This window comes from Gekko japonicus, unplaced genomic scaffold (genome assembly GCF_001447785.1).
Source record: "Gekko japonicus isolate JY-2015 unplaced genomic scaffold, Gekko_japonicus_V1.1 scaffold755, whole genome shotgun sequence".
Classification (NCBI taxonomy): Eukaryota; Metazoa; Chordata; class Lepidosauria; order Squamata; family Gekkonidae; genus Gekko; species Gekko japonicus.
The window spans coordinates 107,809-132,588 of NW_015174865.1; positions in this window are offsets into that span (position 1 = coordinate 107,809).

Below are 24,780 nucleotides of genomic sequence, written 5' to 3' on the forward strand. Positions count from 1 at the left end.
AGGGGCAGGCGGCTCAGTGCGTCGGCGTGGCCCATCGCCTTTCCGGGCCGATGGACGAGGTCGTACGCATACCCCGCCAGGAAGATGGACCAGCGTAGCACCCTGGGCGAGGTGATCTGTGGCGTCTGCCGGTCGGGTGCGAGGAGGCCCAGCAGGGGCCGTACAAGTAGTGGTGAAATTTTTTCACCCCTGCCACGATTGCCAACGCCTCCTTGTCGATCTGCGCGTAGTTGCGCTCGGCCGACGACAGTGTCCGCGAGTAGTAGGCCACCGGGACCTCGCGACCATCCGGTAGTCTGTGCCCCAGGACCGCCCCGACCCCATAGGGAGAAGCGTCGCACGCCAGCACCACGGGAAGGGCCTCGTCAAAATGGGCGAGGACCGCATTAGAGACCAGGAGGTCCTTTATTGTTTGGAAAGCTGCGTCGTGTGGTGGCCCCCAGGCCCATTGCGCCGACTTGTCGAGGAGGCGGTGGAGCGGCTCCGCGACGGCCGCCTTCAGGGGCAAAAAGGAGTGGTAGAAGTTCACCAGGCCTAGGAACGCCTGTAGCTCCGTTTTGGACTTCGGGGCCGGGGCGTGTGTGATGGCTTCTACCTTGTCCTGGGAGGGGTGCAGGCCGGCGGCGTCCACCGCGAAGCCCAGAAACTCCACCCGCGGCACCCCCAGTAGGCACTTCTCCCGTTTCACCTTGAGGCCCGCCGCGTCGAAGCGTTGTAAAACGGCCCTCAGACGGTCTGCGAAGGACGAGGGGTCTGGCGCGGCGATCAGCACGTCGTCTAGAAACGGCTGAACTCCGGGGATGCCTTTAAGGAGGGAATCCATAAAAGATTGAAAGATCCCCGGCGCGACTGAGACCCCGAACTGGAGGCGGTGCACCTTGAAGGCCCCTTTGTGGGTCGCAATGGTCTGTGCCTCGGCCGTGGCGGCGTCCACCGGTAGCTGCTGGTACGCCTGGGCCAAGTCCAGTTTGCCGAACACCCGAGCCCCTGCCAGGGCTGCCAGCACTTGGCTTACTACCGGCACCGGGTACGCGTGGGGCTGCAGGGCTTTGTTTATGGTGCATTTATAGTCCGCGCAGATGCGGACGTCCCCGTTCGGCTTGAGTGGTGTGACAATGGGGGTCTCCCACCGGGCCGACGCCACCGGTTCCAGCACGCCTTGCTCAACTAGGCGATCGAGCTCGGCCTCCACCTTCGGCCTCATGGAGATCGGGGGCAGCCGGGCCCTGATGCGGATGGGGCGTATCGCGGGGTCTAGGTCCAGGGAAATGGCAGGGCCCGTGTACCGCCCCAGGGTCCCATCAAAGATGCGGGGAAATTCTGCGCACACCGCCCCGAAATCCTGCGCTCCAACCTGGTTGATGCCCGTAACGGAGAGCCCCAGGGCCTTGAACCAGGCCAGTCCCAACAAGCTGGAGAAGGGCCGGTCCACCACCAGTAGGTCCAGTTGGCCCTTGAAGCCCTGAAACTGGACCTGGAACTTGCCCCAGCCCACCACCGCCACGGGGTTTTTGTTAAAGTCCCGTAACCGGAAACCCCGTGACTTCTGTAGTGGTGGCCCCCCCCGAGGACACAGTGAACGGAGCGTGTCCGCGGATATTATGGAGTAGGTCGACCCGGTGTCGATCTCCATGGTGCAGGGGGCTCCCTCTATGAGGACCGTCACATGCATTTTATTTGGGCCGTCGGGGGGCAGGTTACAGACCTGGTGCTGTGGAAAGTGGGACGACACGGTGTGGAGCTCCAGGGGCAGTTCCGCGGTGCCACCCCTCAGTCGAGACGTTCAGAGGTGGTGTGCCACTGCCTGTCTCCGCATCATGACCGTGATGGTCTCCCTTCCAAGTACTGACCAGGCCCAACCCTGCTTAGCTTCCAAGATCTGAGGAGACGGGGCTGGCCTGGGCCATCCAGGACAGGGCCCAGTATCCAGAGGTGCACAGAAATCAGAGAAGAGTCGCAGAGCACAGGAAGGTCGCAAAACTGGCTTTGCAACCTACCTTCCCCCATGGTCAACGATTCAGTTTGGTGTGGTGGTTAAGAGCACGGAGTCTAATCTGGGAGAACCAGGTTTGGTTCCCCACTCCTCCGCATGCAGCTCCTGGGTGACCTTGGGCAAATCACAGTTCTCGGAAAAAGAAGAGCTCTCTCAGCCCCACCTACCTCACAGGGTGTCTGTTGCGGGGAGGGGAAGGGAAAGGAGATTGTAAGCCGCTCTGAGACTCTTGAGTGAAGGGTGGGGTATAAATCCGATCTCTTCTTCTGCATTTATAAATCAGTTCATTTGATTGAAATGTGTGGAATCTATCACTCATGTTCTCCTGCACTGCAATTTGTATATGGACCTAAGGATTCACTTACACTCTCTTTTAACCAGCGTGGGTGCTTGCTCTGATGCACTTAAGGTGAATAGATTTTTAAGAGGTCTGTGTTCGGACATCACAGAGAAGGTGGCTAAATTTCTCTGCTTGGCTTTAAAGCTGCGCCAAAGGTTCTTCTAGAATTGTATATATGAGTTTTAACTGGTTTTAAAATGTATAAATGGTACCGATAATTTATGCCAATAAAGGCTGACTTGACTTGACTTGAATCAATTCATTTGTGCATTAATTCATTAATTGTCATGTTTTTTGTGTGTCACACATTCCACACATTTATTACTGTTTATCATTCGGTAAAAACGTGTGGAACAGAATTGTTCAAGAGAGCATTCTTTAAAAAAAAAGAAATTGGGTGGTGGTTTTCTCATCTATGAACATTTTTAGGCAGTTTTCATTGCATGGTTTATTGTATGCATTGTATTGAGCCAGCCAGCCATGGCCTTCAGTGTGCAAGACCTGAGTGAGGCTGTTAATGATAGGACATAAGAACATCTGAAGAGCCCTGCTGGATCAGACCATTGAGGGTCCATCTAGTCCAGCATCCTGCCTCACACAGTGGCCCCAACCAGTTCCTCTGGAGGGCCAACAACAGGGCAGAGAGGCAAAGGCCTTCGCCTCATAAGAACATCGGAAGAGCCCTGCTGGGTCAGACCAGTGAGGGTCCATTTTAGTCCAGCATCCTGTCTCACACAGTGGCCAAACCAGTTCCTCTGGAGGGCCAATAACAGGGCAGAGAGGCTGAGCCTTTCCCTGATAAGAACGTAAAAGGAGCCCTGCTGGATCAGACCAGTGAGAGTCCATCTAGTCCAGCATCCTGTCTCACAAGGCAGCCAACCAGTTCCCTTTCCCCTGATGTCGCCTCCAGGCTCTGGGGTTCAGAAGTTGACTGCCTCTGAACATGGAGGTCCCCTTCAGTCACCATGACTGGTAGCCGCTGGTAGACCTCTCCTTCATGAATCTACCTAATCCCCATTTCGGAAGGGATTAATTCATAGGGTTCCAATAAATCGGAAGCGACTCAACGGCACTTAACACACAGAGACATGCTATTCTGATTGCCTTGTTCTCTGATTTTGTGGTCCAGGTTTATGGCTTTGTGAATTGTATGTATTGTACCTTGTATATTACTTTTTAATTTTTTTAATATAATGCACCTTGAGCCTCAGTGAGAAAGACTGCCGATTGATGAGGTAAATCAAATGCATAAATTAGAAACAGGTTGCAAGCAGATGTAAAACCCTCTCCCTGTCCCCCCCCCACATGTGGATACCAGCTTTCAAAGGCCCATGCCCGTCTGGCCACGGGGAAGGGCTTCTGAAAGCCGACTGCCACGGTCTATGTCAGGTCTGCATCAGAGGAGGTGGCTGCTGATGCTCCTGTTCCAGATGTTTTAAGGCTTAGATATACACACACGGACACACAGCGCTGGCTGCTGAGAACTCCTTTGGACTGCGCATTAGTCATGTCGGGGTCACCTCAGCCCACAACTTGCTTAAGGCAACAGTTCTCTAGCTGTGGTTTGGGGCCCAAAAGTAGGTCACAGTTTTCTCCCAGGTGGGTCTTGAGGTCAGGAAATGGGGGGTGGGGTGTCGCAGGGTGAGGGAGCTCCGGGAGGCTGGATGGCAGATCAGGGTTCTCCGCCCACAACATGGGAAATGCTTATGAAACAGAAATTCAGTAATGCAATGCGTTAAAAAAAAACACACTAGAGCCCCGGTCACACGGGCCGGATATCGCGGGGGGGAGGTGTGGCTGTTTGCCCCAGAGCGAACTACCGCGCGGCAGCCGGATCAAACGTCCCGCCCGACGTCCCGCCGACGTCCCGTGGTTGGGGGGAGGTGCCGATCATACCTCACTCCTGCCGCGTGGCAAAGAAGCGCCACGGCAGAGGTTGTGTTTTTTTTTTAAATCCAAGTGTTCGCATGCGCCATTGGGTGCTTGACAAAAAAAAATCTTTTCGCAACGGGACATGGGTGGGCGCCGGATGCCACGAGCTAACACCAGAAACGTGATCTGACGCCCGCCCATGCCCTGCAGTTTCCGGAAACTAGTACCTCGGAGGTACTAGTTTTTTACAGCGCATCTTCAGAGTGCAGCCTCGGGTGAGCCACGGGAGCTCTACACTTCCCAGATGGGGCACTGTGATCGCGCCAGGAAAATCCGCCTATCTTCCGTTTCTCTACCGTGCCTAATGCTCCGTGTGACTGGGGCCTAGGGTTGTCAACCTCCAGGGAGTGGCTGGGGACCTCTGGGAATTACAAAGGATTTTCTGGGAAATGCTTATGAAACAGAAATTCAGTAATGCAATGCATTAAAAAAAAACACACTAGAGCCCCGGTCACACGGGCCGGATATCGCGGGGGGGAGGTGTGGCTGTTTGCCCCAGAGCGAACTACCGCGCGGCAGCCGGATCAAACGTCCCGCCCGACGTCCCGCCGACGTCCCGTGGTTGGGGGGAGGTGCCGATCATACCTCACTCCTGCCGCGTGGCAAAGAAGCGCCACGGCAGAGGTTGTGTTTTTTTTTTAAATCCAAGTGTTCGCATGCGCCATTGGGTGCTTGACAAAAAAAAATCTTTTCGCAACGGGACATGGGTGGGCGCCGGATGCCACGAGCTAACACCAGAAACGTGATCTGACGCCTGCCCATGCCCTGCAGTTTCCGGAAACTAGTACCTCGGAGGTACTAGTTTTTTACAGCGCATCTTCAGAGTGCAGCCTCGGGTGAGCCACGGGAGCTCTACACTTCCCAGATGGGGCACTGTGATCGCGCCAGGAAAATCCGCCTATCTTCCGTTTCTCTACCGTGCCTAAAGGATCCTCGGGAATCACAACTCATTTCCAGACTACAGAGATCAGTTCCCCTGGAGAAAATGGCGGCTTTGGAGGGTGGACTCTGTGGCACCATACTTCAAGCCTCTCCTTCCCCATATCTTCCACAGGGCCTGTAAGACGGAGCTCTTCTGCCAGGCATATGAGTAGGAGTCGCCACTGCCACCACCACCACCGCTCCATCGTGGAGCAATATCGCTGGAGGACCGTGCAACATCTAATTACGGCCCTACCCCTCCCCTTCTGCTATGCAAAGTGTTGGGAGTTTTCTATCCTTGCATCCTGATGGTATTGATATTATATGCAGGAGCTGCGGTGGCTCAAGTGGTTAAGACGCTGAACTGCAGGCTGTGGAAGGTCGGTAGTTCAGCAGTTCGAGACCCGGGTGCCGCATGACGGAGTGAGCTCCTGCCAACCTAGCAGTTCGAAAGCAAGACATTGCAAGTAGATAAATAGGTACCACTTCGGTGGGAAGGTCACAGCGTTCCGTGCGCCTTGGTGTTTAGTAATGCCGGCCACATGACCACGGAAACGTCTTCGGACAGCGCTGGCTCTTCGGCTTTGAAACGGAGATGAGCACCGCAACCGTAGTGTCAGACTCGACTGGCTTTCGAGCAAGGGAACCTTTACCTTTACTTTATATTATATGCACTTTGTGCCTGTGTAAGCCGCCCTGAGCTCGTTCGCGGGAAGGGCGGGGTATAAATACAAATAAATAAATAAATAAATAATATCTCCAGGAATTTCCCCACCCCGAGAGGGCAACCCCAAGTACTGAAAATTAAAAAGCAAACTCGGTGTGAGATGAAAAAAACAAACTCCGGTCTGAATTTTGGTGTGGAGCCAGTTTGGTGTGAGAGCCAGTTTGGTGCGTAGGCTCTAATCGGGGACTGATTTCACACAAGAGCTGCGTCGTGGTCGTGCCTCCCTTTGCCCTGCTTCTATTGGTCAGTTTCCCACTCGAAGCCAGGTGGCCACATTTTGACCTGCGGCTTCGCCCGATTTCCCCCTCGGTTTCGTTATCCTCAAAAAACAGGATCATGAAACCGCAGGGGAAATCGGGGGAAGCCGCGGGTCAAAATGCTGCCGCGCGGCTTCGAGTGGGAAAATGACCAATAGAAGCAGGGTAAAGGGAGGTGCAACCGTGGCGCAGTTCTTGTATGAAATCGGTCTGGGAGAACTGGATTTGATTCCCCACTCCTCCACTTGCAGCTGCTAGATGACCTGGGCAAGCCATAGTTCTGTCAGAGCTGTTCTCTCAAGGACAGTTCTCTCAGAGCTTTCTCAACCCTACGTACCTCACAGGGTGTTGTGGGGAGGGGAAGGGAAAGGAGTTTGTAAGCCCCCCTGAGACTCCAAGTGAAGGGCAGGGTATAAACCCAATCTCTTCTTCTAGAAAACTAACTCTGTGTGAAGTTGATGAGAGATTCTTGCATATAAATTTATGTTGGGGAGGGGGCAAAGCAGGGTCTTCAAAAGCACAGAAAGTTTAGCAGAGGAACCCACTCAAGAAAAGTTTTGAGAACTGCCGGCTTAAACCATAAACTGCAGAGTCGGCATTGGTCAGCAGGGGGCACTGCGTTTCACCTCCAAACATCCCAGCCCCGCAGTTTGTGGTTCGCCTGTCTGGCACCCCACAGGCTGACCCTGCCAATTCCAGCTGCTGCCAAAACCTCCCTTAGGAAGGGGGGGAAAGAAAGAAATACGATGGGGGTGGGGAAGGGGGTTGGGGAGGGAGACACACATCAGCCAGCTATTCCCTGACTCAGCGAAAAGATTTTTTTTTTAAGGTCTCTTTTTGGTTTTCCATTGTCAGCGGCTCCGGAGTCTTGCCTGGACAATTAGGGTCCCGGTGGGACTTGAAAATGCTAGAGATAGACAATTATGCCGCATCTCTGGAAACGTGGCGCGGGTGGGGTGGGGAGGAAAGCAGTGGGAGGGAGACCCCCCCAATGGGTCCTCTCTGTGATTCGTCTCCCCAAGCAAGCGTTAGAATCACAGAATCGTAGAGTTGGAAGGGCCCTCCAGGGTCATCTAGTCCAACCCCCTGCACAATGCCGAGTTGCAAGCCATCGCGAATTGCATTGATCCTGAGCCTCTTGTCCATCCTTACTCCCAGGTAAGAACACTGGGAGCCTTCCAGGGGCCTTTCCCGAGGGAGTGGCCCAGGGGGCAGGAGCAGGCCCTGCTGGATCAGACCGAGCACCAGGGTTCTTCCCACCCTCCAGGTGGAGCCTGGTAATGTCCTCGAATTACTACTGACCAGGGCTTTTTTGGTGGAAAAAGCCCAGCAGGACCTCATTAGCATAATAGACCACACCCAATAGCAGAAACTCATTAGCATATTAGGCCACACCCTGGACAGCACAGCTCATTAGCACATTAGGCTGCACCCACATGTTACCAGAAGTGTGGTTATCCATCCACACCCACCTTTTGCTTCTTATTCTGTTTACCTTGTTTGTTGTCAAAACCCAGGACTTTTTTGTAGCAGGAACTCCTTTGCATGTTAGGCCACACACCCCTAATGTAGCCAATCCTAATGAGTTTCTGCTGTTGGGTGTGGCCTATTATGCTAATGAGTTCCTGCTGGGTGTGACCAACTCGGGAGCCAGCCGGAACTCCGTTCCTGTGCGTTCCTGCCCAAAAATAGCCCTGCTACTGACCTCCGGGCTGTAGAGAAGATCAGTTCCCCTGGAGGAAGTGGCTCCTTTCTGGGATGGACTCCGTGGCATTTTACCCTGCTGAGGTCCCTCCCCTCCCCAAACCATGCCCTCCTCAGGGTCCGCCCCCTAATCTCCAGGAATTTCCAAACCTGGAATTGGCAGCCCTGCGGGAGCCCTGCAAGAGACTCCATCTGCTCCCACATTTCAGGTTCCAGCCAGGTGCCCCGGGAAGCCTGCATGCAAGACTGAAAGGAAAGAGCTATTTGCTCCCGACCAGTGGTATTCAGAGGTACACTGCCTCTGAACATGGAGGTTTCATTTTGCTGCTGAGGTTTTTAAGACGGGGTGTGTGTGTGTTTTCAGTGTGATCAACCCAGTAGTTGATGTGGAGTTTGGGTAGGGCTGCCAGCTCTGTTTTGGGATATTCCTAGAGATAATGGGGGAGCAGCCTGAGGAAGGTGGGGTTTGGGGAGGGATATAACGCCACAGAGTCCGTCTTCCAAAGTGGCCATTTTCTGAAGAAGAAGAAGAAGAAGAAGAAGAAGAAGAAGAAGAAGAAGAAGAAGAAGAAGAAGAAGAAGAAGAAGAAGAAGAAGAAGAAGAAGAGGAGATTGGATTTATACCCCGCCCTTCACTCGGAGTCTCAGAGCGGCTTACAAACTCCTTTCCCTTCCCCTCCCCACAACAGACACCCTGTGAGGTAGGCGGGGCTGAGAGAGCTCTGACAGAAACTGCTCTTTTTCAAGGACAGGTCTTGTCAGAACTACGGCTTGCCCAAGGTCATCCAGCAGGTGCATGTGGAGGAGTGGGGAATCAAACCCGGTTCTCCCAGATTAGAGTCTGCGCACTTAACCACTACACCAAACTGATCGCTCTCACCTGGAGATCGTTATCCCAGGAGATCTCCAGCCAGCACCTGGAGGTTGGCAACCTTAAGTCTGACCTGTTACTTTTCTTAGGACTGATATTTGTTGAAGCATTTTTTTAAATGGTGGGGAATTATATGGTGGATGTTTTATGATTGCGTGAGCCACATTGGGCTCCTAAGGAAAGGCGGGCTATTTATGTTTTTAAAAGTACATAAAAGAACCACGGCTGATAGCCACTGATAGACCTCTCCTCCTCCTCCTTGAGTTTATCTAGTCCTTTTATAATGGCCATCTGAAGCTGTGGCCATCAAAAGACACTGTAGCAGGGAGTTCCACAAATGAAAATGTACTTAATTTTTTCTCTCTGGAATCTGCAATCTAGGGAATACTGTGGTGTAGTTTGGTGTAGAACCAGTTTGCTGTAGTGGTTGGGAGCGTGGACTCTAATCTGGGAGAACCGGGTTTGATTCCGCGCCCCTCCACATGCAGCTGCTGGTGTGACCTTGGGTCAGTCACAAGTTCTCTCAGAGCTGTTCCCTCAGGAGCAGTCCTCAGCCCCACCTGCCTCACAGGGTGTCTGTTGTGGGGAGGTGAAGGGAAAGGAGATTGTAAACTGCTTTGAGACTCTGGGTAGTGAAGGGTGGAGTATAAATCCAATCTCCTCCTCCTCCTCCTCCTCCCTGGCGGCCTTGAGTCCTATTATTGATGAGCAGGGCCTTAGTGCTTCGCTCTCTCTCAGCCTAACCTACCTCACAGGATTGTTGTGAGAAATAAAAAAAGAGGTGGGGGCTGGAGAGCTCACAGAATTAGAACTGGTCTCTACGCAACAGTTCCTTCAGAGAAAACAGGTGGTTTGGCGGGTGCACAGTATGGCATCATACCCCACGGAGGTTCCACTGCTCCCCAAATCTCCCCAGGGTCCACCCCACCCAAATCTCCAGGTATTTCCCGACCCAGAGTTGGCGACCCTAATTCTAAGGTTTGGCATTGTTTTAAAACCCTGCTTTTTGTGTTTGACCAGGAAAAGCTAAAAGAGTCATGCACTGCCTGTACTTGGAGAAGTCCCGCCACTCTCAGCAAAAGAAACGTTATTTTCTGCCTCTAAATTAGGCTCCGGAGGACTGGCCAACGAAAACCGTTTGCAATTGACCCAGTTTCATGGACCTTTCTGGCCTACCGGATTCCGCCCTGGGGTGAGGTCAGTAGTGAAGAGAGTTTTGTCCAGATGGCTCCGAGGTCCTCCCGTCGCCGGCCGGAACAAAGTTTTAACGGTCAGGCCAGCCAAACAAGGAGCCACATAGACCCCCCATTTGAAACTTGGCCCTTGTCAAAGTTCCAGGCGCGACACAATTGGACGCCCCAAACCCATCTGGGCCCTCTCCCAAGAAATCTGCCCCATCCTTGCTTGCTCCGCCGGGACCCTCTCTTTCATCTTGGCATCTTCGGGGGAGCGGTGCCAAAGCTCGGAAGACTTTCTCTGTCCTCCCCCGGGGGAATTTTTTTAAAAAATTAACGGCCTCTGCAAGCTTGGGCCCCAGCCAGCCATCTGACTCACGCGTGCCTCGCTGGTGGACCGGGATCTTGTCCCTCCGACTAGAAGAAACAACCTCTTTTCTGCAACTGGGACTCTGTCAAGAGCCCGTCTGTCTCTTGAGGTCTCCCACAGAATTCCCCGCACCCCGAGGAGCACAAAAGGAGCCAAGACGAATTTCCTGCGTCAGTAAAAGCTGCTCGGGTGAGCTGTGAGTCACCCGGGACGCGGAGCGTGAGCTGTCCCCCAGCTGGGCTTTTGTGTCTAGGAGGTCAGTGGGCCGTGGATGGTGGCTTCTGGGAAGTTCAGTTTCCTGTCCAGGGACTCTGTGGTGACTCAGCATCCCAAATGTAGACTGCGTGTCCCACTGGGGAATCATGGGCCTGCTGTGTCAGATACAACCGTTCCTTTTCGTTTGCAGTCGTTCCCCCCACACACTAGTGGTTAAGACGCTGAACTGCAGGCTGTGGAAGGTCAGTAGTTCAGCAGTTCGAGACCTGGGTGCTGCATGACGGAGTGAGCTCCCGTCTCTAGTTCCAGCTCCTGCCAATTTAGCAGTTTGAAAGCAAGAAATTGCAAGTAGATAAATAGGTACCACTTCAGTGGGAAGGTAACAGCGTTCCGTGCGCCTTGGAGTTTAGTCATGCCGGCCACATGACCATAGAAACGTCTTTGGACAGCGCTGGCTCTTTGGCTTGGAAACGGAGATGAGCACCGCAACCCTAGAGTCAGATTCGACTGGCTTTCGAGCAAGGGGACCTTTACCAGTTTGGTGTGGAGAGCCAGTTTGGTGTAGTGGTTAAGTGCGCGGACTCTAATCTGGGAGAACCGGGTTTGATTCCCCACTCCTCCACTTGCAGCTGCTGGTGTGACCTTGGGTCAGTCAAAAGCTCTGGCACAGCTGTCCTTGAAAAAGAGCAGTTTGTGTCAGAGCTCTCTCAGCCCCACCCACCTCACCGGGTGTCTGTTGTGGGGAGGGGAAGGGAGAGGAGTTTGTAAGCCGCTCTGAGACTCCAAGTGAAGGGCGGGGTATAAATCCAATCTCTTCTTCTTCTTCTTCTTCTTCTTCTTCTTCTTCTTCTTCTTCTTCTTCTTCTTCTTCTTCTTCTTCTTCTTCTTCTTCTTCTTCTTCTTCTTCCCTTTACCTTTACCTTTACAGTTTTTCCAGTTCTACCTATGAGCACCCCAAGTTGGCCTTAGACTGACTCAGACCATCGGTTTGTCTTTCGTGTTTGAGGGGAGCTATTAGGGCTGCCAACCTCCGGGTAGCCCCTGGAGATCTCCCGCTATTACGATTTCTCTCCAAATGACCAAGATCAGTTCCCCTGGAGAAAATAGCAGCTTTGGAGGGTGGAGTCTATAATGCTTTCCCCTGCCGAGGTCCCTCCCTGTCCCCTTCCCAAACCATGCTCCCCCTCCCCAGGCTCCACCTCCAAAACCTCCCAACCCAGACCTGGCAGCTCTAGTCGTCGGGCCGGTCTGCAGGAGAATGGCTAGATTCGAATCCAGGAGCGCCTTAGAGACCAAATCTTGTTGGCCTCTAAGGTTCTACTGGACTGGAATCGAGACGTTGCTTTTATCCACATCAGTGCCGTCTTACTCTGACTGGTCTCAGCAACAGAGTCTTTCACATCATCTGCTCCCTCATCCTTTTTAAATTGAGATTGCAGGAATTGAACCTGGGGCCCTTTGCATACAAAGCAGGTTTTCCATGGCCTCTGCTGATATGAGAGTGTTTTTTATAGAAACAGAATCCTAGAATCATAGAGCTGGAAGGGGCCATGCGGGCCATCTAGTCCCACCCCCTGCCCAGTGCAGGACCAGCCTAAAGCATTCTCTGACAAATATTCGTCCAGCCTCTTCTTGAAAGCTGCCAGTGAAGGGGAGCTCATCACCTCCCTAGGCAGCTGATTCCACCTTTGAACCACTCTGACCGTGAAAAAGTTTTTCCTAATATCCAGCTGATACCCAGGGGTCATTTCCTGCAGGAGCGCACAGGAGCGGAGCTCCAGGGGGTGGGCACATGCAACAAGCCCCACCCCCTGCTCCCAGCAGCCCTCAGTCAGAGCAAGAAGCAGCCAGGTAAGTTGCAGAGCTCCCCCCGGCCCCCCGGTCCAAAACAGTCCAGTGGCACCTTTAAGACCAAGTTCTATTCAGGTACAAGCTCTCCCTCCTCTGCGAGGACAGATCTGCACGTTCCCTCCCCCCCAATAGCTAGCAATCCAAAACAGTCCAGTGGAGCCTGAGCGGTGGGTGTTGCCTTCTGACACACTTATGGTAATGTCAGGGGGTGTGGCCTATGCAAATAAGATATGCTAATGAGATATGCTAATGAGCTCCTGCACCTCTTTTTCTACGAAATGACCCCTGCTGATACCTTTCTGCATGTAATCTAAACCCACTGCTTTGGGTCCTCTCCCCTGCCGCCAGCTGGAACAGCTCCTTGCCCTCCTCCAAATGGCAGCCCTTCAAATATTTAAAGAGAGCAACACAAGATTCAGGACGGATTCAGCTGGGGTAGGCGTGTTGGTCTGAAGCAGCAGAACAAATTTGGAGTCCAGTGGCCCCTCTAAGACCAACAGAAGTTTCATTCTGGGTAGAAGCTTTTGTGTGCATGCATTTATTTGAAGAAGTGCGCATGCACACGAAAGCTTCTACCCAGAATAAAACTTTGTGGGTCTTAAAGGTGCCACCGGACTCAGTATTCAGGATGGGTGTGTGCAGGGCTCTTTTTGTAGAAAAAGCCCAGCAGGAACTCATTAGCATAACAGGCCACACCCAACAGCAGGAACTCATTAGCATATTAGGCCACACCCCTGACAGCACAGCTCATTGGCACATTAGGCCGCACCCCCATGTTACCAGAAGTGTGGTTATCCAACCACACCCACCTTTCCCTTCTTATTCTGTTTACCGTATTTTTTGGACCATAAGACTCACTTTTTCTTCCAAAAAAGTGGGAGGAAAAGTGAGTGCGTCTTATGGACCAAAGGTTCAGAATATTTTTTTCCCTGTTTTCCTCCTTTAAAAACTAGGTGCGTCTTAAGGTCAGGTGCGTCTTATGGTCCGAAAAATACGGTACCTTGTTTGTTGTCAAAACCCAGGGCTTCTTTTGTAGCCGGAACTCCTTTGCATGTTAGGCCACACACCCCTAATGTAGCCAATCCTAATGAGTTTCTGCTGTTGGGTGTGGCCTATTATGCAAATGAGTTCCTGCTGGGCGTGGCCAACTTGGGAGCCAGCCGGAACTCCGTTCCTGTGCGTTCCTGCCCAAAAATAGCCCTGGGGGGGGGGTGTTCAGTGCCGTCACAGCACTTCTGACTTATGGCGATCCTAGGAATTAATGTCCTCCAAGACGTCCTCTTGTGAACAGCCTCGCTCTGGCCTTGCAAACTGAGTCCCTCCATCTCCTGTTGGGTCTCCCTCTCTCCCTGCTGCCTTCCACTTTCCCTAACATCATGGTCTTCTTCCACTGAGTCTTGTCTTCTCATAATCTGACCAAAGTACAATAGCTGCAGTCCAGTTATTTCAGTTTCTAGGAGAAGTTCAGGCTTGTCCGGTCTAGAACCCACTGATTTGCCCTTTTTGGCAGTCTGTGGTGTCTGTACAACTCTTCTCTGACACCATCTGTCAAATGAATCAACCTTCTTCCTGTGCGCTTTCTTCCTTGTCCAACTTTCACACCCATATTTAGTACTGGGGAATACTGTGGCATGAATTACCTTGATCGTGGTCACCAGTGACACATCCTTACACAGAAGGATCTTTTCTAGTTCCTTTGCGGCTGCCCTTCCCAGTCTCAGTCTCCTGGTTTCTTCGTTACAGTCTCCCTTTTGGTTGATGGTGGAGCCAAGGAATAAGAACATAAGAACATAAGAGAAGCCAGTGTTGGATCAGGCCAATGGCCCATCCAGTCCAACACTCTGTCACACACTGGCCAAAAATACCAGGTGCCATCAGAAGGTCCAGCGGTGGGGCCAGGACATTAGAAGCCCTCCCAATGTTGCCCCCCTCAAGCACCAAGAATATAGAGCATCCCTTGCCCCGGAGACCCTATCTATACCTTGTGGCTGATAGCCACTGATGGACCTCTGCTCCATATGCTTATCTAATTCCCTTTTGAAGCCGTCCATGCTTGTAGCCGCCACCACTTCCTGTGGCAGTGAATTCCAAGTGTTAATCACTCTTTGGGTGAAGAAGGACTTCCTTTTATCCGTTCTAACCCGACCACTCAGCAATTTCATGGAGTGCCCACGAGTTCTTGTATTGTGAGAAAGGGAGAAAAGTACCTCTTTCTCTACCTGCTCTTTCCCATGCATAATCTTACAAACCTCAGTCATGTCACCCCTCAGTCATCGTTTCTCCAAGCTAAAGAGCCCTAAGCGCTTTAACCTTTCCTCATAGGGAAAGTGTTCCAACCCTTTTATCATTCGAGTTGCCCTTTTCTGCACTTTTTCCAAAGCTATAATATCCTTTTTAAGGTGTGGTGATCAGAACTGTACACAGTATTCCCAATGAGGCCGCACCATTGATTTATATAGGGGCATTATGATATAGAAAACCTTTATGGTTAGGAGCAAGCCCTATATACCAGGGGTGGCCAAACTTGCTTGATGTAAGAGCCTCTTAGAATAAACATCAGATGCCTGAGAAGAAGAAGAGGAGAAGAGAATATATTGGATTTATACCCCGCCCTTCACTACCCAAGGGAGTCTCAGAGTGGCTTACAAACTCCTTTCCCTTCCCCTCCCCACAACAGAAGCCCTGTGAGGCAGGAGGGGCTTGTTGCTCTTTTTCAAGGACAGCTCTGCCAGAACTATGGCTTGCCCAAGGTCATCCAGCAGGTGCAAGTGGAGGAATGGGGAATCAAACCCGGTTCTCCCAGATTAGAGTCCGTGCACTTAACCACTACACCAAACTGGCTCTCTGAGAGCCGCAAGACATGAACAAATATGACACATTTTTACCGGGTACTATGCAGATTTGCTTTTTATTCACACTAAATGAGACTGCCAAAAATAACAACAAAAGTGGTAAAAGCAGATACTGATGATGATATTTATTTGTACAATGATACTTGTTCGCTAATGATATTTTGCTTCCCCAGCCGCCCTGCCAGGAGCCGCACAATAGGTGTGAAAGAGCCGCATGCGGCTCCCGAGCCACAGTTTGGCCACCCCCGCTATATACACTGAATTACCTTCTCCTGAGCAGTTGTCCTCTGCTGAGTCAGACCCAGGGCTATTTTGGGGCAGGAACGGAGTTCCGGCTGGCTTCAGAGTTGGCCACGCCCACTACAGCTAAAACCTCTGTGTGCCTGGCTACAGGGGGAAGGCCTGGAGAGTGACACACACACCCAGCGACTCCGAGGTGGTTGGGCTGGGGGGGGGGCTGGAAGGATCGGGGAGGCATTTAAGGGCCGGCTTGCCAGGCATCCCACAGCCGTGGGGCACCTGGGCAAGTCAAGGGAAGACATGGGGTGTGGCCTAATATGCTAATGAACTGTGCTGTTGGGGTGTGGGCTAATATGCTAATGAGTTCCTGCTGTTGGGTGTGGCCTATTATGCTAATGAGTTCCTGCTGGGCTTTTTCTACAAAAAGAGCCCTGGACTCAGACCGTTTCTCTACAAAGGTCAGTGCGGCCCACTCTGACGGGCAAGCAGCTCTCCTGGGCCTCAGATCAGGAACTTTCACGTCTTATCCTGCCTGAGCCTTTCAGCTAGAAACGCCTGAGATTGAACTCGGGACCTTCTGCGTTAGGGTCATGAGCTTTGGCTTATGAAATTCTTGGAGATTTGGGGGGTGGGGCTGGACCCAGGGGAAAGTGAGGTTTGGGGAGAGGAGGGAGCTTAGCGGGGGCAGGATGCCACAGACTCCACCCTCCAAAGCAGCCATTCCCCCCCCCCCGGGGGGGAAAGATCTCTGTAGTCTGGAGATGCCTTATACTTCCTGTAGTTTTTCAGGGCTATTTTTGGGCAGGAACGCACAGGAACGGTGTTCCGGCTGGCTCCCAAGTTGGCCACGCCCAGCAGGAACTCATTAGCATAAAAGGCCACACCCAACAGCAGAAACTCATTAGGATTGGCTACATTAGGGGTGTGTGGCCTAACATGCAAAGGAGTCCCTGCTACAAAAAAAGGCCCTGGGTTTTGACAACAAACAAGGTAAACAGAGTAAGAAGCAAAAGGTGGGTGTGGCTGGATAACCACACTTCTGGTAACATGGGGGTGTGGCCTAATGTGCTAATGAGCTGTGCTGTCAGGGGTGTAGCCTAATATGCTAATGAGTTTCTGCTGTTGGGTGTGGCCTATTATGCTAATGAGTTCCTGCTGGGCTTTTTCTACAAAAAGAGTCCTGGTTTTGGTTGCCAACTCTGGTGTGGGGAATTTGCTGGGGGAGGTGCCTTGTCGAGGGGAGAATTTGGAGAAGCATTTTGCTTCAAAGCTGTCCTATACCATAGAGCTAGGGTTGCAATTCTCCAGGTGGACCCTTTTACACCTGATCTCCAGATTATTGAGATCAGTCCCCCTGGAGAAAATAGCTGCTTTGGAGGGTGGGCTCTCTGGTGTTATACCTTGCTGAGGTCCCTCCCCTCCCCAAATCCCATCCTCTCCAGGTTTCACTCCCCCCAACCTCCAGGTATTTCCCAATCCAGAGATCGCAACCCCATATAGAGTTTGTCCACTGAAGCTGCAATTCCCCCCCCCCCCAAGCAAGGCTCATCTCTGTAGTGTGGAGATCGGTTGTAATTCCAAGAGATCTCCAGGCCCCACCTGTAGGCTGGCAACCTCCTATCTGCATGGAAAGCAGATAATCTGCTATTGAGCCACGGCCTTTCTGCAATACGTTTGTGCTTTCCCCTGACAGCCAGTTTGGTGTAGTGGTTAGGAGCACAGACTCTAATCTGGGAGAACTGGGTTTGATTCCCCACTCTTCCAGCTGCAGCTGCTTGGTGTGACCTTGGGTCAGTTACAAGTTCTGTCAGAGCTGTTCTCGAAAGAGCAGTTCTTGAAAGAGCTCTCCCAGCCCCACCTGCCTCACAGGGTGTCTGTTGTGGGGAGGGGAAGGGAAAGGAGATTGTAAGCCGCTCTGAGACTCGGGTAGTGAAGGGCGGGGTGTAAATCTGTAATGCCATCTCAGATCGCGTGCACGGCCATTTCGCCACGCGGTCAGGTGAAGCGACCGAGCTTCGCTCTCTGGAACAATGGGACAAGCGGATCCTAGCTGGCACCTATCGGCAGGCTAGGCTCCTGGCTGAGAGCCTATGGAACTCTCAGCCACTGTAAATAGCCAATCACTTGTGTGTGGGTGTGTTTGGAGAGCGGGGTTTGTGCACATATAAACCAGCCCGTGAGCTGGGTACTCTTGTCTTGTTCTGAGCTGGAATAAAGTATGAGAGCTGAAATCACTAGTAAGTCTCAGTACTTTTCAAAATCCAACCTCTTCTCTCTTCTCCTGTTGAAATGCTGAAGAGCTCCTTGTGTAAAGAGATAACCATCCCATATCCTATTAAGAAGCCCATACCAATTAGCTTGAACAAAAATGATTTTCTTTAACTCAGTGGCCACAGAGACTTCGAATGCATCTATATAGATAATGCCTGCCGAGAGGGCAATTTATCTGTAAGGTACAAGAATTACAAGCGAGTTCTCTGTTTAACCTTGTGCCAGCAAACCAGATGGAAACTTTCAGTGAGTTAATGATATTTTATTGGGAAGAAAAAGAAATGACTCTTTTTATTAGGCAAGATAATTGATGCCAATTGGCCCTATTAGTACTGAAAAATGACACGTAAGGAAAATCATATCTCATCTCCTAACTTTTCCCAAACGTAACTGAATATAGGAGCTTTGAAGCAAATCAGATTTCAAATAACTATCTCATGAACACACAAAGCTGCCTTGTACTGAAACAGAGCTTTGGTCTCTCACGGTTAGTAGTGCTTCCTCAGACTGGCAGCCCCTCTCCAGGGTCTCAGGCGGAGGTCTTTCCTGGCCCGTAGCTAACATGGGGCCCACGGGGCCCGGCCCCCTAGTGTTTCTTCTGTGCCCCCTCCCCTGGGCTGCCCCCAAAGTGCTCTAACTTACCACCTGCACTGTACTTTCATTTAATTAGCTGGCAGGCCCCCCGAGGCCCCCACCCCCCAAATTCCCTAGCTACGGGGCTGGGTCTTTCCCATCACCTACTAGCAATGTTCCCTCTAAACTGTGGAGTCTTGGGAGCAAAAATTCTGCTTTGTGAGCTACTGGCACTAAAGCTGTGAGCCAGTGATTTGGCTGCTGCATAAATTAGTTTGCTCTGGAGCCCTCCTTCCTGAGCTGAGACAGAAATGGGTGAGCCAGAGGCTACAAAACTGTGAGCTAGCTCACACTAACTCAGCTTAGAGAGAACACTGCCTACTAGGGCGATTCTGCATCTGGCCTTCGCTCCACATTTTCTCAACTGGGAGGGGAAAGTGCAGCTCAAGGCCACATTCAGAGACCTGGGGGCAATGCTGTAGTGACTGCAAAGTCACCCCTGAATGGCCATAAAATGGCCATAAATCTATGCAGAAGGTACCATGAAACCCGATGATCAAAGGAAGCGAACACGGCATGGAGTGTGGAGGCTGCCATAAAATCCAGTGACCAAAGGAAGTGAAAGCAGCATGCAATGCAGAGGGGAATTTCTGTTCCAATGTGGGCTTCATAAAACAACGGAAGGAAAAGCCGATGCAGAATCAACCCTGCTCAGAGGTCATTTCGGGGGGGATCGCAGTTCCCCCGGGTGAGGTACGGGGGGCGGGGCATATGACGAAGCCCCGCCCCCTGCTTCCGGCCACCCTGCTTCCAGCCCTCATTCAGCCAGGAGGAGGCAGGAGAAGAGGGAGGGTAAGTTGCTTCCTCCCTGCCTCTCCCCACCCCTGCCTGCCTGGGGCCAGGGAGGGCCTTCGCGGGGCTTCCTCGCACTCCGGGGGTGTGGCATATGCTACTGAGTTATGCTAATGAGTTATCCTAGCTCTTTTTCTACGAAACGACCCCTGACCCTACTTGATCTTTTCCACCAGAGATGCGGGGGATTGAACCAGGGACCTTCTGCATGCCAAGCAGAGGCTCTACCACAGCCCCTCCCCAAATCCTCTCTCAGAATGCTTTAGAAAGTTTTGGAAGCCCAGTACATACACACATACACAGATATTTCATCTAGAATTCTTTTCCTGGGAATTCCTTCAACAGAATCCCAAGCAACCCTCCACGTGACGCTTCTTACTGATAAAACGACAGCCGCTGACTTTAAAGAAATAGTTATAAGTTTATTATGCGATGATTCCATAGATCACCGATTGGCTCTCAAAATTATATTATGAGATCCTATACACTTAGATATATCTGATAATGCTAATTAGCCTTTAAGGACCTTTTTACTGTTGCTTCACTGCTAATCTATTGATGGATCATGGTTTTCCCTGCTGCTCTTTGGTTTTTACTTCTGCATTGTAGTAGAAAAAAGCAAGAGTCCAGCAGCACCTTTACGACTAATAAAATTTGTGGCAGGGGATGAACTTTCGTGAGTCACTGCTCACTTCTTCAGATACAGCTAGAATGTGAGTCGGTCTGTCCTTATCTCTTGGAGAGGGAAGTGATTTCAGATGCTGAATGACAATAGCAGGTGAATGACAATAGCAGGCGTGATTGGATTAAGTGTGATATACAAAGGGGTAGTAGGCATGGAGAAGTCGAAGTCGGTATTGAGACAGGAAACCTAGGTCTCGATTAAGTCCAGGAGGGTGCATTGTCTTGAGTGTCATTATCAGCTGCAATTCAGCAGACTCCCATTCTAGCTGTATCTGAAAAAGTGAGCAGCGACTCACGTAAGCGCCTACCCTGCCACCAATTTTACTAGTCTTGACGGCACTACTGGGCTCTTGCTCTTTCCTACTGCTACAGACTGACGAATCTTGACCTTTCTGCGCTGTGGTTTTTTTTTTAAACCCTGCCTTCATTTCTTATTCTTATTTGTAAGTCGTCTTCAGTGACTGATAACAAGAAAAGGGGATAGAAATCTCCTAAACATGAATAACAACTTTGCAGCAACAATGCCACACACACAAAAACACTCCTGCTTATGTCGGGCTGGATCCCACCACAGATCTATCCCGCTAACGACAGACCCTTTCCCCTAGCACAACCATTAGCGAGGGTTTCCAGCTCTAGGTTGGGACTTTGGGGGGTGGCGCTTGGGAAGGGGAGGGACCTCAGCTGAGTATAATGCCATAAAGTCCACCCTCCAAAGCAGCCATTTTCTCCAGGGGAACTGATCTTGGTTGTTTGGAGACCAATCGCAATAGCAGGGGATCTCCAGGTGCTACCTGGAGGCTGGCAACCCTAGCATAACAGCTGTGGGATCTCCCCCCCCCCCCCCCCCATGAATCCACCCTGTGACTTTGTTCACCAACAACCCAATCTGGAGAAATCCCTCCAGAGCCTATGATTAGCGGGCCGGGCGGTGGTTTTTCTGCGCCTCCCAGTGTCTCAGCGCCAGCAACCTCAGCGCGTGAGCGTAGGCGTAGGTTAGGGACGTGTGCCAGCCCAATGCTTCAAAGAGAGCCCAAATTATCACGCTAAACATATGGCCGAATAAGAGCTCCGGGGTAATTTCCAAGTGGCATCAGCCTGGCTGGAATGCTTGGTGGTTTGTTAGCTGACCTTGGAAAAGGAAAGATTTGGTTGTCACTGCCTCCGACGGGGACCAAGCATTGGGGGGAAGGGCTCCGATTTGGGGGGAAAGGGTTGGCTTCTGCCCTGTTAGCAGCTGCACAACAGGCGGAAATCCCAAAGGGGTGGTTGCTTTGCCATGCAAGGCAAGCAGCACCAGATGGATTTTGCACCACCAGACTAGAGAGCCAGTTTGGTGTAGTGGTTAGGAGCATGGACTCTAATCTGGGAGAACCGGGTTTGATTCCCCACTCCTCCACATGCAGCTCCTGGCGTAACCTTGGGTCAGTCACGAGTTCTTTCAGAGCTGTCCTCTCAGGAGCAGTTCTCGGAAGACCTCTCTCAGCCCCATCTGCCTCACAGGGTGTCTGTTGTGGGGAGGGGAAGGGAAAGGAGATTGTAAGCTGCTCTGAGACTCCTGCAGGTAATAAAAGGCTGGGTACAAATCCAATCTCCTCCTCCTCCTCCTCCTCCTTGTAGAGTTCCCAGTTCCTGCTTGGGGAAGACCTGGAGATTTTGGGGTGGAGCCTGGGGAGGGTAGGGTTTGGGAAGTGGAGGGACTTCAGCAGCTCTCAGAAGCATCCATTTTCTCCAGGGAAACTGATCTCTGTCGTCTGGAGATCAATCATAATTCTGGGAGATCTCCAGCCCCCCCCTGGACGTTGGCAACCCTGCCCCGAGGATAAGGAGGTGAAGAGGAGAGTCTTATTCAGGGCTTTTTTGTAGAAAAAGCCCAGCAGGAACTCATTAGCATAATAGGCCACACCCAATAGCAGAAACTCATTAGCATATTGGGCCACACCCCTGACAGCACCACTCATTAGCATATTAGGCCGCACCTCCACGTTACCAGAAGTGTGCTCATCCAGCCACACCAACCTTTTACTTCTTATTCTGTTTACCTTGTTTGTTGTCAAAACCCAGGGCTTTTTTTGTAGCCGGAACTTCTTTGCATGTTAGGCCACACACCCCTAATGTAGCCAGTCCTAATGAGTTTCTGCTGTTGGGTGTGGCCTATTATGCTAATGAGTTCCTGCTGGGCGTGGCCAACTCAGGAGCCAGCCGGAACTCCCTTCCTCTGCGTTCCTGCCCAAAAATAGCCCTGGTCTTATTTATTCATTGCAACTCCTTCTCCTTCCAAGGCTCTGCATTTGATCCTCACAACAACCCTGCGAAGTAGGTTGGCCTCTAACAGAGAGAGAGAGAGAGAGAGAGAGAGAGAGAGAGAGAGAGAGAGAGAGAGAGAGCCTCCAGCTGCGATTTTTTATTAATTTGTTTTGACAGCAAATTTACCTCCATGCCAGCAAAAGCTACAGCTGCCCATGTTAGCACATTACGCTTCTGTTTAGAGGGACAGGACATTTTTTCCCCTCTCCCAAAATACTGGAACTTGAGGGCATCCAAGGAAGTTGATGGGCAGTAGGTTCGGAACAAATACTACTCTACACAGAGAGTGATGAAAACATGGAATTCGCTGCCAGAGGATGTAGTGATGGCCAGAGGAATAAACAGCTATAAAACAGGATTAGATAGATTCATGAAAGGTAAGTCTGTCAATGGCTACAAGCCATGGTGACTGAAGGAAACCTCCCCATTCAGAGGCACTAATCTTCTGAATCCCAGAGCCAGGAGGCAGCATCAGGGGAAGGCCTCAGCCTTTCTGCCCTGTTGTTGGCCCTCCAGAGGAACTGGTTGAGGCCACTGTGTGGGACAGGATGCTGGACTAGATAGACCACTGGTCTGATCCAGCAGGGCTCTTCTGATGTTCTTGTGAGGGGAAGGCCTCGGCCTCTCTGCCCTGTTGTTGGCCCTCCAGAGGAACTGGTTGAGGCCACTGTGTGGGACAGGATGCTGGACTAGATAGACCACTGGTCTGATCCAGCAGGGCTCTTCTGATGTTCTTGTGAGGGGAAGGCCTCGGCCTCTCTGCCCTGTTGTTGGCCCTCCAGAGGAACTGGTTGAGGCCACTGTGTGGGACAGGATGCTGGACTAGATAGACCACTGGTCTGATCCAGCAGGGCTCTTCTGATGTTCTTGTGAGGGGAAGGCCTCGGCCTCTCTGCCCTGTTGTTGGCCCTCCAGAGGAACTGGTTGAGGCCACTGTGTGGGACAGGATGCTGGACTAGATAGACCACTGGTCTGATCCAGCAGGGCTCTTCTGATGTTCTTGTGAGGGGAAGGCCTCGGCCTCTCTGCCCTGTTGTTGGCCCTCCAGAGGAACTGGTTGAGGCCACTGTGTGGGACAGGATGCTGGACTAGATAGACCACTGGTCTGATCCAGCAGGGCTCTTCTATGTTCTTATGGTCTCCAGGCCTGTTGATAACCCTACAGTTCCAAAGCTGTCTGCGCTTTTGGCTTTATCATCTGTGGAGGGCATCTACCTGGCACAACTCCTCCAGCCATGTGGCTGCCTTTATTCCCTGAGCCTGTACCAATTTGACTTTGTGCACAGCCAGGGTTGCCAGGTCTGGGTTGGAAAATACCTGGAGTCTTTGGGGGTGGATCTGGGAGAGGGTGGGGTTTGGGGAGGGGACAATGCCATGGACTCCACCCTCCAAAGCAGCCACTTCCTCCAGGAGAACTGATTTCTGTCATCAAGAGACAAGTTGTAATGTTGAGAGATCTCCAGGCCGCAACTGGAGGTTGGCAACCCTATATACAGCCAAGTTGCTACAGACACCTTAAATGTGGGCAGGAGGATTCTTCATTTGGTTTAATTGGTAAAACCTCAACATTTCTGGTGGTTCCTAGAGCAATGTGATGTCACTTCTGGGAAACCGGTGACGCTGGCTTTATGAAAGAATATTTCCTCTCACTGTGTCTTGGAACAGCAGCGGCACTTGCAACGTCTGAGCAAATGGCATCCCTAACCTGTTTTCAGAATTCTAGCAGGTTCCACATGCTCAGCAGGGCTGGCGATCTCTGCTGTAGGGTAACGTCATGGCCTGAACATAAGGGTCACATTCGCCACCTTGCTTCCCAAATACAGTGTCACAGTTGGCATCATCAGGCCCTTGCTGAGGCCCAACAACCCCGAACGTTCTGACCCTCGGACCTGCCACACCACATAGTGCTGCCAACTTCCAGCTGGGGCCTGGAGCTCTTCTAAAATTTCAACTGATCTCGAGATGACAGAGATCGGTTCCCCTGGACAAAATGGCTGTCTTGGTGGGTGGAGTCTGTGGCATTGTGCCCTGCGGAGGCCCCTCCCCAAAGTCTCTCCTCCCCAGGCTGCAGCCTCACAAATCTCCAGGAATTTCCCAAGCCAGAGTTGGCAACCCTAGACCCACACCAGCAGGCATGGTCGGTTTGCCCAGGTAATTGACCAGGGATGGCTGGCTTTCTCCCAGAAAACAGAGAAAATGGGGGTAGTAAAAATGAAGTGTTGTTGTTGTTCAGTCACACAGTCGAGTCCGACTCTTCACGACCCCATGGACCACATCACGCCAGGCCCTCCTGTCTTCCGTCGTGCTCCGGAGTTTCATGTTTGTTGCATCAATAACACTGTCTAACCGTCTCATCCTTTGCAGTCCCCGTCTTCTTGGTGCAGTGGTTAAGTGTGCGGACTCTAATCTGGGAGAACCGGGTTTGATTCCCCACTCCTCCACTTGCACCTGCTGATGTGACCTTGGGTCAGTCACAAGCTCTGGCACAGCTGTCCTTGAAAAAGAGCAGTTTGTGTCAGAGTTCTCTCAGCCCCACCCACCTCACAGGGTGTCTGTTGTGGGGAGGGGAAGGGAAAGGAGTTTGTAAGCCCCTCTGAGACTCCCTTGGGTAGTGAAGGGCGGGGTATAAACCCAATCTCCTCTT